Here is a 12,347-nt window from a genome sequence, read left to right as displayed (position 1 = left end):
GGGTCAGGTGGTCATCTGCTCTGCCTTTGGTGTGGGCTTCACAGCCACGGCATCACAAAGGCAGGAGCCAAAGGGGTTCAGGATTCAGGTTTCCTCTTGTAATAACGCCCCGCTCTCTCTGGAAAACTAACCAGTGTCCTGTGATAACAACATGAACCCCTTCAAGGGCAGTGATCTCTGGTGACCTGACCATTGTCCACTAGGCCCCACCTCTCAAAGGTTCCACCTCATCTCAACTTCACTCCAGTGAGGACCAAATTTGCAGCTGTGAAACTTTGGGAATGTGCTCAACCACATCCAATCCACAGTGGACAGGTTCCTGGTTGTATTAGGTTCTCCAGAGAAATGGAACCAAGAGAGAGTGTGTGTGAGTGTGTGTGTGTGTGTGTATGTGTGTGTGTGTGAGGGGGGGGAGAGAGAGAGAGAGAGAGAGAGAGAGAGAGAGAGAGAGAGAGAGAGAAAGAGAGAGAGATTGATTGAGATCAACCTGTGTGTTCAAGAACCTGGCAAACCCAAAAGCTCTAGAGTACACTGGCAGGCTGGAGACCCTGCAGCTCAGGTATGGAAACACAGTGGAGGCAGAGTCCCGCCTCCCTCAGGGAACCTTGGTCGGCTGTTTCTTCAGGCCGTCAACTGATTCGGTGAGGCCCACCCACACTATCTTACTCAGAGTACACTGATTTAACTGGCAATCTCGTCCAACAAATTCCTTCACAGCAACATCCAGACTGATGCTTGACTACCTATCTGGGTATTGGTACACACTTTGACACATAAAATGAAGGGCCACCCTGGGGAATGGACCGTCGCAGGTGCGCATGCAGACGGTTTGTAGGGGAGAGCACTGGTGTGAACAGGACCCAGGGGGATGAAGGCAATGGGTGGAGTCGTGATGCCATTGCAACAGGAGCCTGGGCCTTGTCTCTCGAGGACCGGATCATGCCGCTCAGGAAGCAGTACATAATATGGCGAGGGTGGTGTCCGGCAGACAGCAAGGGCTTGATCAGCGTCTCCTGTCCTGCTGTCCCTGCAGGCCGGAGGGTGGAGGGCTGGGGCGCTGTCACTCAAGTTGCACTTGGATAATTCAGGTGAGGCGCGGTGACAGGGCAACTCAGAGGCTACTGGCCTCTCATCTCAGAGGCTGCTGCTGGCCAGCAGGCTGCTCTCCAGGCTCCAGTGTCCAGGTGTCCGATAGGTGGGCAGCAGGCCTGCAAGCCCGCTGGTCCTCCAGCCTGAGGGGAGCTGGCCCCTCTCAGATGCCCAGGTGCTGCCAAGCGACCCTCCCACGAGGCAGACCAAGGCCAGCTAGGAACTGCCCTGGCGGCAGAATTCCCACGGCCTTTCCTCCAGGTCCTTGCCCACCACGTGTGTAAGCACCCCAGGCACATCTGCACACCAGGCGCATCTGCACACCAGGCACATCTGCACACCAGGTCCATCTGCACACCAGGTCCATCTGCACCCCAGGCACATCTGCACACCAGGCACATCTGCACACCAGGTTCATCTGCACCCCAGGCACATCTGCACACCACGCACATCTGCATCCCAGGCACATCAGCACATCAGGCGCATCTGCACACCAGGTCCGTCTGCACCCCAGGCACAACTGCACACCAAGTACATCTGCACACCAGGCACATCTGCACACCAGGCGCATCTGCACACCAGGTCCATCTACACCCCAGGCACATCTGCACACCAAGTACATCTGCACACCAGGCGCATCTGCACCCCAGGCACATCTGCACACCAGGCGCATCTGCACACCAGGTTCGTCTGCACCCCACGCACATCTGCACACCAAGTACATCTGCACACCAGGCGCATCTGCACACCAGGTCCATCTACACACCAGGCACACCTGCACCCCAGGCACATCTGCACCACAGGCACATCTACACACTAGGCACAACTGCACATGCAGGCAATCTGCACACCAGGTCCATCTGCACACCAGGCACAACTGCACACCAGGTCCATCTGCACCCCAGGCACATCTGCACACCAGGCACATCTGCACACCAGGCACATCTGCACACCAGGTCCATCTGCACCCCAGGCACACCTGCACACCAGGCACATCTGCACACGCAGGCACACCTGCACACCAGGCACAACTGCACACACAGGCACAACTGCACACCAGGCACATCAGCACCCCAGGCACAACTGCACACACAGGCACATCTGCACACCAGGCACAACTGCACACGCAGGCACACCTGCACACCAGGCACAACTGCACACCTGGGCACATCTGCACACCTGGGCACATCTGCAACCCAGGCACACCTGCACCGAGGCACATCTGCACCCCAGGCACATCTGCACTCCAGGCACATCAGCACCCCAGGCACTTCTGCACCCCAGGCACACCTGCACCCCAGGCACACTTGCACCCCAGGCACACCTGCACCCCAGGCACACCTGCACACGCAGGCACATCTGCACACAAGACATATCTGCACAGACACACACCCTGGAGAAAAACCCAGAAAGCATGAACTCAAGTAATTCTCGGTCCTCCATTTGCCAGGTGCGGCCGGTGCGAACGGCATGACCTGTTCATTCCCCCAGGGCTCCCTGGGTAGAGCTGTGACTGACCCTGATGGGCAGGTGGGAAACGGAGGCATGGAGGGGTCAGGGAGCTTGCCTGGACCCGCAGTGCTGTTCAGAGGTGCGCCGAGCTGGAACCCAGGACAGTTGAGTGCAGAGCCTGGGCTCTGAGCTCCGGGCTCTCACTGCCTGCCTGGGGTGAGGGCTCGCAGGTCCCCAGTGGAGAGGCGGGGACCTGGAGGAGCAGGGCCCACCCCTGGGGAGGCAGCACTCAGGCTCCGATGGTGGTGAGGGTGTGGCGGGCAGAGAACCCAGAGACGGTCGGGGACCACTGCACAGCCAAGCAGGGGCAGGGCGGGGGCTTGGGGGAAGCAAAGCGGGGCCTCGCGCAGAGCAAGCTGCCTGTCACGGCGCGTGTCAGGTCGCCACCCCGGGAAAGCCCCGGTCGGCCATCCCCACCCAGCCGTCCCCGCTGTTCCTCGGCGCTGGCCGCAGGCAGGGCCGCTCCCTGGGCTTCGGCCTGCCCTGCCGACCCACAGGCTCGCTCCATTCGGCCTCGCTGCTGTGGGCTCGGGCTCCTCCGAGGCTGGCGCCCAGGCACAGACAGGAAGCCAGGTACACAGAGGGGTTCGGGCTCCTCGATGGACAGGCCTTGTCTGCCCCTTCCCACGGGTCTCTTCAGAGCCTGGGCTCTGCTCTGCTTGTCCCTGGGCCAAGGTCAGGAAGAGGACATGACTGCTTCCAGAGGAGGTGTCCTGGTGGGTGTCAGCCCAGCCTCCTGTGTCCCACCGAGGCAGCCCAGGAGCCCGGTCCTGCAGCCTCAGACTGGCCCTCGCAGCAGTAGCTTCTAGAGAAGGTGGCTCTTGATGGGATGGGTATGATTTAAATTGGAAAGGAGGGAAATAAAAAAAGGGGACAAAGAACACAGTGAGCAAGTGTGTCAGAGCTCTTCAGAGACGCGGAACGTCTCAGGTGGACACGCACACACACAGGTGTATTGTAAACACAGGAGACTTATCAGGGGGACTGGCTCACGGGATTATGGAGGCTGAGAAGTTCCAGGACAGGTCATTTGTGAGCTGGAGACCCTGGGACCCTGGGAGCGTGACTCAGTTCAAATTCAAGAGCCTCAGGATCAGGGAAGCTGTGGTGTAACTTTCAGTCCAAAGGCAAAGGCCCGAGAAACTGAGAGGCTGCTTTGGTGGGTCCTGGAATTCCAAGACTGGAGAGGCGGGAGTTCTGATGTCCAAGGTCAAGAGGGGGAGAGTGAGCAGCTCCAGTGGGAAGGGAATGCTTCTCTCTGACTTTTGTTCTGTCCGGGCGTGGGCTGACCGGACGGTGCCCGCCGACAGTGAGGGCAGAGCGTCCCCTGCTCAGGCCCACAGGTCAGTCTCCTCTGGAAACACGGTCACAGACACACCCAGAAATGACGCCTTACCAGTCCTCTTAGTTTAGTCAAGTTAGATCTTAAAATTAACCCTCTGAGCAAGATACCTACGTGGGCCAACAGTAGGTCAATCTTTCATGCAGTCCGCAAACGCTTCTCTGGTACCTACTGAGGAATCGAGAGGAGGGACCATACATCAGCCTGACTCAGCAATGTCAAAACAGAGCTGGAGCTAACTTGCTGGGGCTGTTTGTCTTCTCTTTCTGGACTCCCTGTCCCCATAAGCGACACCACTGGAAGCCCAACTGCTCAAGCTGAGAAGTACCCTTGACCTCTCCAGCCCTCCCGACCCGCGTCCAGTCCGGCTCCCCTCCTCTGGAGTGACTCTGCAGAACATCTCAGAGGGTCTTGATTTCCCTGCCACAGCCTCAATCAAGGCCCTCACCTCTGCCCTGGGCCTCCAGGCCACCTCCCAGCTGTCTGTGATCCCACCCACACTGCCTTCCGGCCGGTCTCTAAAACCTGCCCACAGGCATCTGCTCAAAGCACCCTGCTGATGTGGGCATCGGGCTCGCAATCCTTCACCAGCTCCCCCGGTCCTCAGGATAAAATGGCCAAAGTCCTATGCTGCAGACCGAATTGTGTCACTTCCCAACGCACAGGTTGGATCCCTAGCCTTGAATGTGGCTGTATTAGAAGACGGAGTCGTTAGAAGGCAAGGAGGATCCCTTGAGGGTGGAGCCCTGATCTGACGGGACCAGTTCCCCGTCAGAGGAGGAGGAGACCCCAGGGTGCTCTCCCTGCTACCAAGGACTGGGCGAGAGGACAGCCACCTCCAAGCCAGGAGGACAGGCCTCCCTAAAACCCAGAGTGTGGGAAACCTCGATCTTAGACTTCCTAGCCTCTAAAGCTGTGAGAAGATCAATTCTGTTGTTCAAGCTCCTCAGTCTGCAGTTCTGGGGTCGGGTGGCCAAGCGGGCAGAGGCCCCCTGCCCCACCTGCTCCATCTGGCTGCCCCCTCTCCATCTTCAGCCCAGCGTCCCGGCTGCTCCTCCTGGAAAGCCCCCGGCCCCTTGCAGGGGATGCTATTAGCACATGTCCCTCCCCAGCCTCACTTCCACCTACCTCTGGCAGGGAAGAACTTTCCCCAGGTACATTGTCCAGAGCCACCCCGGGCTCCCACCTCAGAGGCCTATTGGGACTCTCTGAGTTTTTAGCCTTCACCTTCCATTCTTTGGAAGGATAAATCTGAGATCCATTCTGAACAATTCTTCAGCCTCTTCAAATTGTGCTCTGGTTGCTCCCAAATATACCCAGCTTAATTCCAGACCTTCCCTGGCTTTTCCTCTTTCAACAGAACAAAGCAGAAGCCAGCACCATGCACTTGGACTTCCAGAACTGTGAACCAAATAAACCTCTTTATTTTACAAATTACCCAGCCTCTGGGTAATTTGTCGTAGCTATGGAAAACGGACTAATACAACTGGACACTTGGAATTGTGAGTTTCATGTTATGTAAAGTCTATCTCAATAAAAACAAAATCAAGATATGGTAGATCAGCTTGTGATGCCTGGTTATTGCAGTCTTCCCATCCTGCCTTGCACCTGCACTCTAAGTCCTACATAGAGATCCTGCTGCCTTAGCCATTCATGTTTCCCTCAGTGCAGCTGCCCAAGCCTTCAGCCTGGGGACCACCATGATCAGCCTGTCTCTGTTCTCTGCTGAAGGGCATGAGGACTGTGGCACATTTTGAATCCTCCATTTCACTGGAAGTGCCCATCAAAATTTGGTTAGAACGGTAGCTCCAGGTCACAATGACTTCTGCCGAAGGTGTGTGAATATTCATGACTGCTCAGATGCTTTGTGTTTACCGTGTCAGCAGCACTGTTTGCATTCATGCTGATAATAAAAACTCAATTTATAATAAAAACATGCATTTTGTTGTGGAATTGGGTTTTAAGGATCCTATAAAGGCTTTGCAGAGATTTATTTTAGCCTAGTAAATGTTTGCCCCAGGGTGAGACTTTAGAACCTTCTAACAATTCATTTTGAAGGATTTGGTTATTTGAAAACATTTACAGTCTCTTTAATTTAATGGGGGAGGAATAACAACCCAAACGAACTCTAACAATAGATTCCCCATATATGGAGTGTCTTACCGTCTTAATGGGCTGCCTGGCGCAAGACCGTGGGGGTGGCCGGGAATGGGGAGACCTGAGTCCGAGGCTACTCAATGGCTAGGGACTTCAGGTAAGTCCCTGCTCCTCTCTCGGACTCCGGTTTCTCTTTTGAACAATCTGTGTTGAGCTTTTGCATAAGAACTTTTGATCCCACAATCCCATAGTCAGAATGGTATTTTCCTCTAAGAAAAAAGAAATCAACAAAAGTAGAAGTTATATATGTAATGTCATTCAATGTGGTATTATCTATAGAAGAAAAAAAGCTTGATATCCCCTAAATTAGATGTAACTGATCAAATTATGGCACAATTTATGACAGAAAAACAAATTGACATTTAAAAATTTAAAATAGTGACTGTTGTATATATCTCTCCCTCTTAAGGACAAGACTGGGATGAGCTCATTAAAATGAAACAGTGCCTCTTTCCAAATGAGGGGATCATGGTTAATTTTTGTTTTCTTCTTCGTGCTTTTATGTATTTTTCAAATTTTCTATGTGGAGCATGCATTATTTTTATAATCAGAAAGAACAAATGTTACTGAAATAGGAATTAATTTTATAAGAAATATGTGACAAAGGAGGAAAAGTTTAAGTCATAATGTGAAATGAGAAGAAAACAGGCCATGAAATGAACATGCAGAAGGCAAAGGTGCTGAAATAGTAGCGCTGACCAAGTCCCTGAACTCGCTTTGCCTAATTATTAATAATTCATCTAATAACTAACTTTCCAAAAAGCCACCCCCTCCACTTCAGGTGTTTCTGTGTTTATTCAGTGGCTGTACTAGTTTTTGCTTTGCCACCCTAACGGTTAATTTGAATTGTCAACTTGATTTGATTAAGAGATGCCATGATTAAGAGGCCTCTGGGTGTGTCTATGAGGGCGTGTCCAGGAATGATTGGCATGTGAGATAGGAACTGAAGCAGAGCCCCTCCCTAAGCACGGGTGGCACTGCCCAATGGGATAGAATAAAAGCTGAAAGAACAAGGAAGCAGATGCAGATGCAAGTTTGGCCCTTCTTGAAAGGGTTCTTGATCGCTCTTTCCATCGTTTGAGGATGTCGGTCTCTCGCTTCTTCACTCTTTCAAAGCTAATCTGCCCGTGATTCTCCAGGTAGTTTCCAGAATCCTTGGTCTGATTAGGGCAGCACTGTTGATCCCTCTTGTTCTGGGGCTTCTGCCTCTTGGACTGCGCAGCTGCTGGTTCTTCCAGCTCTGCTGCTGCAGATGGCCATTGTGGACTATCCAGCTTCTGGTTGTGTAAGCCAATCTAATAAATCCCCTTTTATAATCATACTGCCTGTTGATTCTGTTCCTCTAGAGAATGCTGACTAAGACAGCAACCTTTTGACGTGCTAAGCATTCATTTTTTTCATCTGATTGTCTAAGGATATTTTTTAATTTTCTATTTCAGAGTTATTGTAAACATTTACACCATCCCTTGTTCATGGGATTGTTTTTCATCCTCGTGTGTATAATTGTTTCTTTTTAATCTACTTTTGAATAATTTAAGGACTTCTTAGGCTATTGTTAAAAATTCTTTCTTCAAAACTTAGTGCTTCCAACTCACTTTTCAATAGTGCCTGAGACACTAAGGATAATCAAATGGAGAGCATCCCTCTGTTTTGATCCTCCATTAGGATCCGTAATCAAAGTTATGAATCAAACAAGATATGGATGGAGCTCTAAAAGATAAAAATATCTCTTATGAAATGCTGATAGTCTGATGGGTATAAATTGCCAAAAAGATGATAAGAAAAACTAAGATACCCATAAGGATTCAACACAGGATCAAATTTTAGGAGAACTCATTTTAGGGAATTGGCTGCAGGCAAATTGACCTATGGAAACTGATGGTAAATTGTAAAAAACAAAACCAAAAATGCCTTAGTATGGTGAAATTTGGGGTGTTTTATTCAACAATCCTTTTTAATTTACTTCCCCTCTCTCCCTTGGATCTGTTGGGAAGAGGCACCTGAGTAGCTGATTCAGACACTTTTCTGGGCCATGTGGTTCAGTTGCAAATGCTGAAGAGGAGGGCTTTGGACAACATCTGAGCCATTTCCTTTGCAAAAGGAAGGAGGTCAACGTTGTTCATCGCCCTCGCGACCTTATGGCGAGCCGACGCTCCTGCAGTGGGAGCTTAAGGAGGAACTGCTGAGCGGGCGGTGGGTAGAAGTGATGAACATTCTGGAAGCTCTGCAACAAAGCTAAGTCGCTCTGCCTCTGAATGGGAACAAGGTTGGGGGTCTGGGAGTCTGGGGGCTAAAGCCAGATGCTGAGGAGGTGGAGAAGGAAGCGGGAAGGGTCCTGAAGTAGTGGCCCTTCCTGGTTGATGGATGCTAAAGAGCGAGTAAAGGGAACGTGCCGGACTTTTCGCTCTATGGCGTGCCCAGTGCAAAACTCGGGGCTTCCTACAAGGGCAGGCGACAAACTGCTGACTCGGCTTCTGCAGGTGACTGCACCCGGGGAGGAGGGAAGATGGGGGGGGGGGGGAGAGAAAGACAGCAGCAACGTACTGTAACCACAGCTTATACCATCCTTGCTGGTTTAAGTTGAGTTGATTAGTTTGGTTAACAGAAAAGGAAACAGAAGGGAACTTCAGACAAACATTTTCCAAAAAGTGATATTCATCGCTAAAGGTGTCTCTACTAGAGTTGTGAGGGGGAAAGAAACTTCATAAAAAGCAGTCAGACCATTATGTTCTTTTAATTAAATCTAATTGTTTCTACTGTTCATGTCAGTTTTATTTATATTAATTTGATCCCTGATTGTTGGACTTATTTCCAATATATTTTTTATTTTTTTTATTATTATTATTATTTTTAGCCAGAACAGAGTTTTCTTATGAGAAGAGATACCTCTGGGTGGGTGGGTCCTCTCCCAGCCTTACTCCTTTCTCTGAGACGTTCCTCTGAGGCTTGTTGAGATGGAACAAAACATTTGCCTTCCTTTCCCCAAAGAAGTTAATGCTCCTCCACCTGCTTCCTCTACTCCTCCAATGGACAGAACTCAGGAAGTCCAACCTGGGCTCCCAATCCAGATGGGGAACTTGCAGGTTCAAGGGACCCCAGAGCCCTGGTCAGGCTTGAGAGGAGGATCTAAATTAGGCCTGGGTGCTGGGTGTACAGGTTTGTGTAGCTTCCACAGGACCTCTCAAGACGGCCAGGGTAGGGGTTGGAGGGTGGAAGTTCTGACCTGAACTTACTTAGGGCTGTTTCCCTTTCAGCATCCCTTAAACACACTTCTCAGTCCTGGTTCCAACACACACGCTGCCCACAAGTCTTGCCCTTAGCTGTGTGCCTGTTGCCCATTCCATGCCCAGCCCAGAGCAGCTCACCACGGCTGGACAAGGGGAAGTCTTTCCGGCAAGGATGGCCCTCAAAGCCATGCTCTGTTGGGATCCTTCTTAGGTCAGGGTGGTTAGCAAGGAAGACTCCCAACATGTCCCAGCTCTCCCTCCCATACCAGCTGGCTGCCTTCTACACGCAGACTGTGGACTCAGTGGGTGTCAGCTCATCTCTGTGGGTCTTCACACGGATCCGTGAGTTGAAGCTCAGAGACAGCAGGTTGTAGACGATCTCAGAGCGATTTTGCCGAGTTGGTACGGCCACAGCTGTCACGTCAGCCAAGGATTTGAATTGTGCATTGCTGTGATCCCTGAGGAAAGGTAGCCCTGGGATGAGTCCCTCAGGATGGATGCAGACCTCTCACTCACTGAAGCAGGTCACCTGAACTTGCTGGACACACTTGGGCTGGGTTTCAACTATATACTCTCCAAAAGCTGAGAGCTGTTTGTGGGCCACATCGTTCTGTGGTCTGACAGGGGGTGCTTGTCAGCCTCACCTGCTGCAACAGCCCGGAGGGTCGTCCAGCCCCGGGGCCACCACTGAGGCCCCCACGAGCCTGCGCCACCAGACCCTGGCCACCGAGGCCGCCATGTTCCCCAGATGCCTCTAATTTAATAAGCAACAATCCCTGTTAGTGTAGTATTTAGTGTCACATTTGTGAAAAATCATAAGTTGTATAAATACTATATGCAGTCAATATTTAATTAAATGTGCCAATATATTTTATTAGTTTCTATGTTCATCATCTTCTTTATCCATTTGTTTGTGCTGCTGTAACAAAATATCTCAGTTCTGAAGGTTGGGAAGTCTAAGATCAAGGCACCCGCAAAATCTGTGTCTAGTGCAGCCCATTTTCTGTTCATACTTAGAATGTGTTCTCACATGATGGAAGGGGATGGCCAGTTCCCTATGGTTTCCTTTACAAGGACATTGATCCCAATCATGAAGACTGTTTTATGATCTAATCACCTTCCAAAGGTTCTACTTCCTATCTCTAGCACTGTGGAAATTAAGGTACACAGGCACGTGAGTGCACGCGCACACACATACATGTCTATATGTATATAGATATTTGGGGGAGGGATACATGAACATTCAGACCGTATATTTTATTTACAGTCTACTCCTCTCTTTGATTTCAAACTTTTTTTTTTTTTGATGCAATTAATGGTACATGTAAGGGGAAAAAAAATCTTCATTTTATACTCCCTTTGGAATGATAGTTTAGCTGAGTATAGAAGTCCAGGTTGGTAGTTATTTTCCTTAACAGTTTCAAGTCAATTCTCCAATTTTATTTTAGTCTTTAATTTGGTTAATGAAAGATGGTGCTCAGCATAATTTGCTTATTTTCTGGTAGTTTTTGAGATTTTTCTCCATATCCCGAATTTATTGCAACTTCTTTATAATGTATCTAGGTGTAGACTTATTTTACCTGCCCAATAATATGTGCTTTCGATTTTAGAACTCACATGTCTAGTAGTGGAAAATTCTGTCATTCTCTCACTGCATATTATTTCTTCTCCCTTCTGAATATCCTCTTAGAAATCCTCTTAGAAAATCCTCTGTAAATCTGTCCTCTTTCTCTCTTAGCTATTTATTCCTCTGTGTGTGTGTGTGTGTGTGTGTGTGTGTGAGTGTGAGTGTAATCTGCCTCATTATGCTGTGTTCTAGAGGAATTTCTCAGTTCTGTGTTCCAATTTACTAATTCTTTCTCCTGTATGTTCCACCATAGAATTTTTTCTCTCCATTATTTATTCAATGTTGTTTACATTTTAAACATTATACTTCATAATTTAAATGGTTATATTTTCACTTTTATTTCATAAATTCTTGTTCCTTTTTGATGACTAATAGCCTTAATTTCCTCATTGAGAATCTTAAACATACTTATTTTGAAGGTTTTTTTTTCCTAGATTGACCCATCTTGTCAATTTTGAATGAAGTCAATAAATATATCTGATTATTGATTTTGTTGACTTTTTTAGGATTAGTTTCCCTCATGTGTTTTAAAATTGTTGTTAATATATAATTCACATATCCCAAAACTCATTCCTTTAAAGTGTATAATTCAGGGTTTTTAATAAACTCATAAGATGAACCATGACCACTCTTTATTTAATTTAATGTACCTCACATTCACCAGCGGTCACTCACTGTCTTCCCCTCCCCTCTGCCCTTAGCAATCGCTCACATACTTTCTATTTGTATTTGTCTATTCTGAATGTTTCACATAAATAGAACTGTACAATATTAGCCTTTTATTTCTGGTGTTTTCACTTAGAACAATATTTCATTTTAAAGTGTAAATCAGTTACTTTAATCCTTTTCATGATTAAAGAATATTCAGATCATCCATGACTTATCCATTCATTAGTTTATGCACTTTTTGGATATTGTGAATGCTACTATAAACAATTAAGTACAAGTTTTTAAGTGGATATATGGTTTTTCTTCTGTCAATTAAATTGTGCTATTGAGCCCCTCCAGTGAAATTTTCATATTGTTACATATTTTTGAACTCCAGATTGTTATCTATTCAGTTTCTTTATATAATTTTTATTTTATTGACATTAATGTGAGTTGATATAATTTACACCCATATAAATTAATATCATTTCTCTATTTAAGACAACATTCTCATGTGTCCCTTTAATTTTTTGGACATGGTTTTCTTTAGCTCATGGAACATATTGAAAATAGATGATTTCAAGTCTTTGTCTAGTAAGACTAGTGCCTAATCTTCCTCAGGTAGTTTCCATTAATTGCCTATGTATGGACCACACTTTTTCATTTCTTTGTATGTTTCATGACATTTTGTTGAAAACTAGAAATTTAAAATAATAAAATTTGTCAACTTGAAATCATATTCCTC

The 12,347-nt window shown here is 48.0% G+C and overlaps 1 pseudogene; it reads right to left on the bottom strand.

Annotated features, from left to right (window-relative positions):
* Positions 1-2,830: 2,830 nt before the first annotated feature.
* Positions 2,831-10,066, bottom strand: LOC124964050 (NADH dehydrogenase [ubiquinone] iron-sulfur protein 3, mitochondrial-like; annotated as a pseudogene).
* Between the last annotated feature and the right edge of the window lie 2,281 nt (positions 10,067-12,347).

Source organism: Sciurus carolinensis, chromosome 14 (assembly GCF_902686445.1).
Source record: "Sciurus carolinensis chromosome 14, mSciCar1.2, whole genome shotgun sequence".
NCBI lineage: Eukaryota > Metazoa > Chordata > Mammalia > Rodentia > Sciuridae > Sciurus > Sciurus carolinensis.
Note: the sequence above shows the minus strand (reverse complement) of the source record. Positions and strands in the feature narration are given on the sequence as shown.